Here is a 6,034-nt window from a genome sequence, read left to right on the forward strand (position 1 = left end):
GCCCGTAGAGCAGGGATGAGAGTCGCGTGTAAACTGGAAAGTCGTAAGATATTTAAGCAGAACATTTTTGTTTCATATAGCAGGAAAAAGACATTATTTCTTAAACTTTTGCTATATAATGACTTTTAAATGAATAACAAATTTATTTAAAATTTATTGGAAGTGACTCAGAGTAAGACCTTTACCAAAGTTCATTGAAACCAGTGAGGTTGTGGATAATATGCAATTTTATCTACAGTTATTTATATTTATCATTTGAAATTATCCGGTTTAATAATGGTGAATGCTTAAAAAAATGTATAAAATTCTTGGCAATTAATGGTTGGGAAATAATGAAATTGATTTTTGTTATTGGGAGTACAAATTAGTTCGATCCGTTTTTTTGTGTATTTATTTCAAAACAAAATGAACACATCAATTAAAGTATTGTCCATCGCTGCCTACTACTTTTTCCCATCTCTCAGGCAATTTCGAATTCCATCTCAAAAAAATGATTCGTCTTTGGAGGCGATCCAATTTTGGAATCAATTTTCGATTTCTGCAAAAGAAGTGAACCGGTGACTTGCCAAATCGTGCTGCATTCTTCCGAACAACCAATAATCAGAAGGAGCAATGTCCGGAGAATACGGCGGGTGCGGTAAAACATCCCATTTGAGCGTTTCCAAATATTTTTTTTTTCTTTAGCGGCGAGGCCGAGCGTTGTCATGAAGAAGAATAACTTTATCATGTCTTTGCTCGTATTCTGCCGTTTTTCTCGCACGGCTTTTCATGCACGGCTCAAACAAGTCAATTGTAGCCAATACCGATCGCCGTATCGTAATGGAATTGCTAGGTTTCAACAGCTCATAGTAAACAAGATCCTTTTGGTCCCATTAGATACAGAACATGATCTTCGAATCATGAATGTTCGGCCATGGTGTTAATGTTGAGGTCGATGGCAACGATTGATCAGGCTTAGCGTAATATCTTTTCTTCTTGGGATTGTCGTAGAATCCACTTCTCATTTCCAGTCACAATCTGATGCAAAAAACCTTTTCTCTGTTGTATTATTAATTAATTTCTCTGTTGTAATATTAATGCTTTTAAAATACAAAAACAAAAAGTTATTTTTTCGCTGTTCACACTTTGTTCATTGCAGATATAACTAATTCAACTGCTGCATTACATATTTTTTTGGAAACGATAATAGATGTTTTGTTTTACGATAATAGATGTTTTGTTTGAAAAAAAATTTTAAATATTTTTCAGCGGGATCTTTGTACTAAAATCGGGATATTTGATATATTCGGCAGGAGAGCTAGACAAACATTTTGAAAACGGGACTGTCCCGTTGAAATTGGGAACGTCCTGGCACATTATCTATACCTATTTACATACTAAATCTGACATTTCATGTGGTCTATCTAAAAATTCTGCAGCGTGTTTAAGAGTTTCTCTTACGTAACGAGCCTCACTAATCATCAAGATTGTCTTATCATTTCTCTCCAACTGGAGGGCCTTATTTATCCATTTGACCAAATTCTGAAAGTTAACTTTCAATTTTAGCTGTGTCCATTTACGAAGTCTTAATGAATCCTGTTCGATTTGAGAGTCAAAAGACAGAAAAAAGACAGCTATTTAAGTCAACGATAATATTGTCGGGATTTTTTCTCCTCTCTTAACATCCAATGACTTAGAGAATGATTAGAAAAATTTGAATGGAAAATGGGATAAAACACGTGTAAACTGTCGACTTTAAAAATTTTAATTATGCGTGCGAATATATTAAAGAATATACTATAAGAAAAAATAAGAAAACATATAATAATTTTTATAAAGAAAGCATATAATAATTGATCGATCATTTATAAGTGTCATATATCTCACTAATAAATCATTTATTGTGTATATTGTACTAAAATATAGTAAAATTATCCAAAAAGAGCTGCAAAAACTTTGACATAAGTTATTAAAATCAGAATTCTTAAAAAAATGTGGTCGAATTAGAATGACACCCGTCTCAGAAAGTTAAGAATTTCAGGTTCAAAGTTCGAATCCTGGCTGACGTAATATTTTTCGCAATAAAATTATTTGTATATGAAGATTTACATGAAGATTATTAGATTCTCTAACATTTTCGCAATAAATTAAAATGTCAATGTCTTTTTTAAAAAACGAACAAATAGTTAACTAATAAAAATTCCTCTTTAATTACAATCATATAACGCTATAAATTTCAAACATTTCGACTTACAAAGTCTTCATCGGTGATAATAAAGAAAACGTATTTCTGTAACTTCATCCAATGTCATCGAACTAACATAAATACATATTAAAAATTATCGCTATATTAATCTTATTTAGTTATTCCTACGTTAAGATCTTATGGATTAAACTAAATATCAAGTCAGAAACTTGAAAGTCCTTAATTGTAAATTAGTGATAGACTAATTCATCGATTGTTATCGAGAATCAGCTCAGTCAACAATTTATAAAACGTCATTCCGAACAAAGATCTCTTCAATGACTATCTATAGTCTGTACAATTAAATGTTAATTTCAAATTAAAAAATTATGTATTTTATTCAGTATTGATAAGAATTTATATTTCACTTACGTTAATTTATATAGAATTATATAGTCAATTGAATCAATTTTAAACTGAGTTCTCGTGTACAATAGAACACTGTTGATTGTCAGACGATATGAAATAGACTGAATATTGTGGGTCATAAAATATCGATATGTCATGAAATAAACAAATATGTTTTAAATGTTAACAGTTATATTCATATATGTTGACAAGTATGTTAAAATAAGATCTATCCAATAACTCAGTATCTTTCATTAAATTTATACCATTATTTTACCCCTTAATGTAAATCATTTCGGAAATGTTTCTTTTCCAGAAATTTATTTCATAATCCAAAATTTCAACATTTTCTCAGTCAAAGCTATGATTGGAGCTAATAATATGTTTTGTGACTACTGAGTGTAAACTAATCTAATCTAATCATTATTATAGTGTTCTTTTACTCTAGTTCGGAGCTGTCTCTTCGTTTGTCCGACATAAGAGACATCACAATCATTGCATTAATTTTATAGATTACATTGTTATTATCTAGATGTTGTTTTTTGTCTTTGTATGTCTTTATAAACTTGTCTAATTTATGAAGACATCGGTATCTTATCATCGTTTTTGATTTGTTTACAATATTACATTGGTAATCTTATTCATGATCGATCTAATATAAGGAAATATAATCATGTTTTTAATTGTTACATCTTCGCTTCGACATTAGAATTATTATTTCGACATTAGTTTCAAATCTGTTAACTACTAAGTTTTTTATCCTTTTATTGATATGATTGAAAATCATTTTCAGAGGATAACCATTGTTCAACAGAATCTCAATAACAAGTTTTAAGTCCTTTTTGTAAAAGATGATAGACAACAACATCCTATTCACTAATCCGAATATAGTTCCAACTTTATTGCAGGATGGACAAGTAGGATGAAGAAAAAAGACAAATATTTACCTAAAAATGTTTTCTTGTGATATCAATCAATAATAATCTTGTTATCTTTGTTGATGTATTTGATTAAGAAAATTCAAACATTGTTCTCTTCAAATTCAACTGTGAATTTTATAATATTCTATCATGTTGTCTATAATATTCTATCATATTAAATGCGTCTACAATGTGAAGAACCACATCAATTGGAGCAATCATAAATATGTCGTCACATCAATTGGAGTAATCATAAATATGTCGTCAACATGTCTATAGTTGACAGAAATATAGACAATTAAGAGAACTCAAAACCTTCTCCTCCAAATCAATCATAACAATATCAGAAATAATTGGTGATAAGAGGAGTCCATAGGCATATCGTGAGTTTGTTTGTAGATGATTTCTTTAAATGTAAAATATATAGATGTTAATATAAATTTTATCGCATTTACAAACTCCGCCTTAGATATTTTTGTGGCCCGTTTTATGTAATTCCATCTTTTTATGACACTGTCTATCACAATTCTAATGGGATGTTAGTAAAAAGAAAAGTCACATCCAAAGAAACCATCGTATCCGATAATTCAATAGTCAATCCAGCTAAAAATTTATAAAGATCAAAGCTATTTTTTATTTGACTTCTTGCAGGAGAGATACTTTTGGAAATGTTATTTTGTAGGAATTTAGCTATTGAATATAAGAATGTATTTATGGAGGACACAATGATCGTTTGAAATTTATAGCGTTATATGATTGTAATTAAAGAGGAATTTCTACTAGTTAACTATATTTGCTCGTTTTTTAAAAAAGATTTTAATTTATTGCGTTGCATTTATACGAGCCTACTTTTCTATATTCTAACATTTTATTATTAATATTTTTTTAAAGATGTTTATTAGCATAAAAACTTATTAAACTGCTTGTCAATTTATTATAAAGTGATATCTGATTCTGCTCATAAATGCGTTTTAAGATCAAAAAAGATTTCAGCGTGTAATTTGCAGAATTAGATATATACATAAATTTACACAGAAATATTAAGCTTAAGCACTAAGATTTGATTGAATATAGAATTTCTCTTTTTTTAAATTAGAATTATTCTCATCAATTTAAATTCGTATAGTTTCACATTGTTCTTCGAAAAAAGTCACATTAAGAGAAAAATGAAGTTAAAATTAAGATTTTAGAGAAATTGATATTCGAAACATAAAAATACATATTTTTTCTTATTGATTCAATTTTAATGTTAAATTTTCTAATTGGACTAAAGAAGCTTTGAAATCATTTTAAAGTGTCTTATAAAACCTGAGAAATTGTAAACTAGATTCACAATTGGATTTTTTTTTAAACTCTTAAAAATTTAATTAACTCTTACTTATTCCTTTCGAACTAATCGCATGATATTCAATATCTATAGGATGTCATATTTTTTTTGCCAATTATTTTGTTTAAATTACCATTAACATTCTATATCTTGATAGGTCTTTGGATTATGTCACTTAAAATAATGATGATATTAAGCCACTTGGGTTACAGTTTTTCAAATCTTGTATAATACCTTTTATGTATTCAATTTTGTGAATCCTACTTATAATTTTATAATTTTTATAATTTTTATTATTAGGATAGTTAGGAATTGAATAAATTCTACACATCTCCATATTATGCTTTTTTAAATTTGTTATTTTTAATTGTTCAATATTAATATTAAAAGGATAATGTGCTATTGTTAATTAATAAAAACAATAAATTGTAAATTAATTTTTTAGAACTGTAATTTTTATTTTGTCATCTTCAAGTCTGGAAGCCTCTATTCTTATAGATAGAATAATATATTACATATTTTAAATATCTCTTTAAATATAAAAAAATCTTTTAAATATAAAAAAAAATGCAATAAGCATAAATGGAATAAATATAGAAAATAAAGAAGATTTAATAAGAAGAAAGATAAAAGACATATTATTAATAAAAAAGATCTTACAATTTTATACTGTAAAGGATTTATTTTGAACTTTTCTAAAATTCATTGTGCTCGAGAATATAATTTTATGGTGATAATTCGGAGAAGAGAGCTTGTGTGATTTGAAAATTTCCATAATGAAGTAATTAATTATCTTTTAACTACAATTTATGTTTTGTTTATGTCTTCTGTAAAAAAATATACATATGCATATATATAATACATATTTCTATTATATACATATACATATAACGTGATTTTATACCATATATTGATGCAATTAATGTAATTTAAATAATTAACCTATTAAAATAATAAAATAATTAATTAACTTGATAAAATTTTAGTTAATATTTTTCTAAACAAATTTTGTATTATATATAAATATAATTAATATATATACATTATTGGTATATTACTTAAAATAAATATTGTACGAGTATGTAATATGATAATATTACATATAATACTTATCACATCAAATGTAATTTTTAATGTTTATAATTTAAATTATTTATTTAGTAATTGAAAAACAGGAAAAAGAAAGAAAGCGAGAGAGAGAGAGAGAGAGAGAGA

The sequence above is a fragment of the Atta colombica genome, unplaced genomic scaffold (assembly GCF_001594045.1).
Source record: "Atta colombica isolate Treedump-2 unplaced genomic scaffold, Acol1.0 scaffold10, whole genome shotgun sequence".
NCBI classification, from domain to species: Eukaryota; Metazoa; Arthropoda; class Insecta; order Hymenoptera; family Formicidae; genus Atta; species Atta colombica.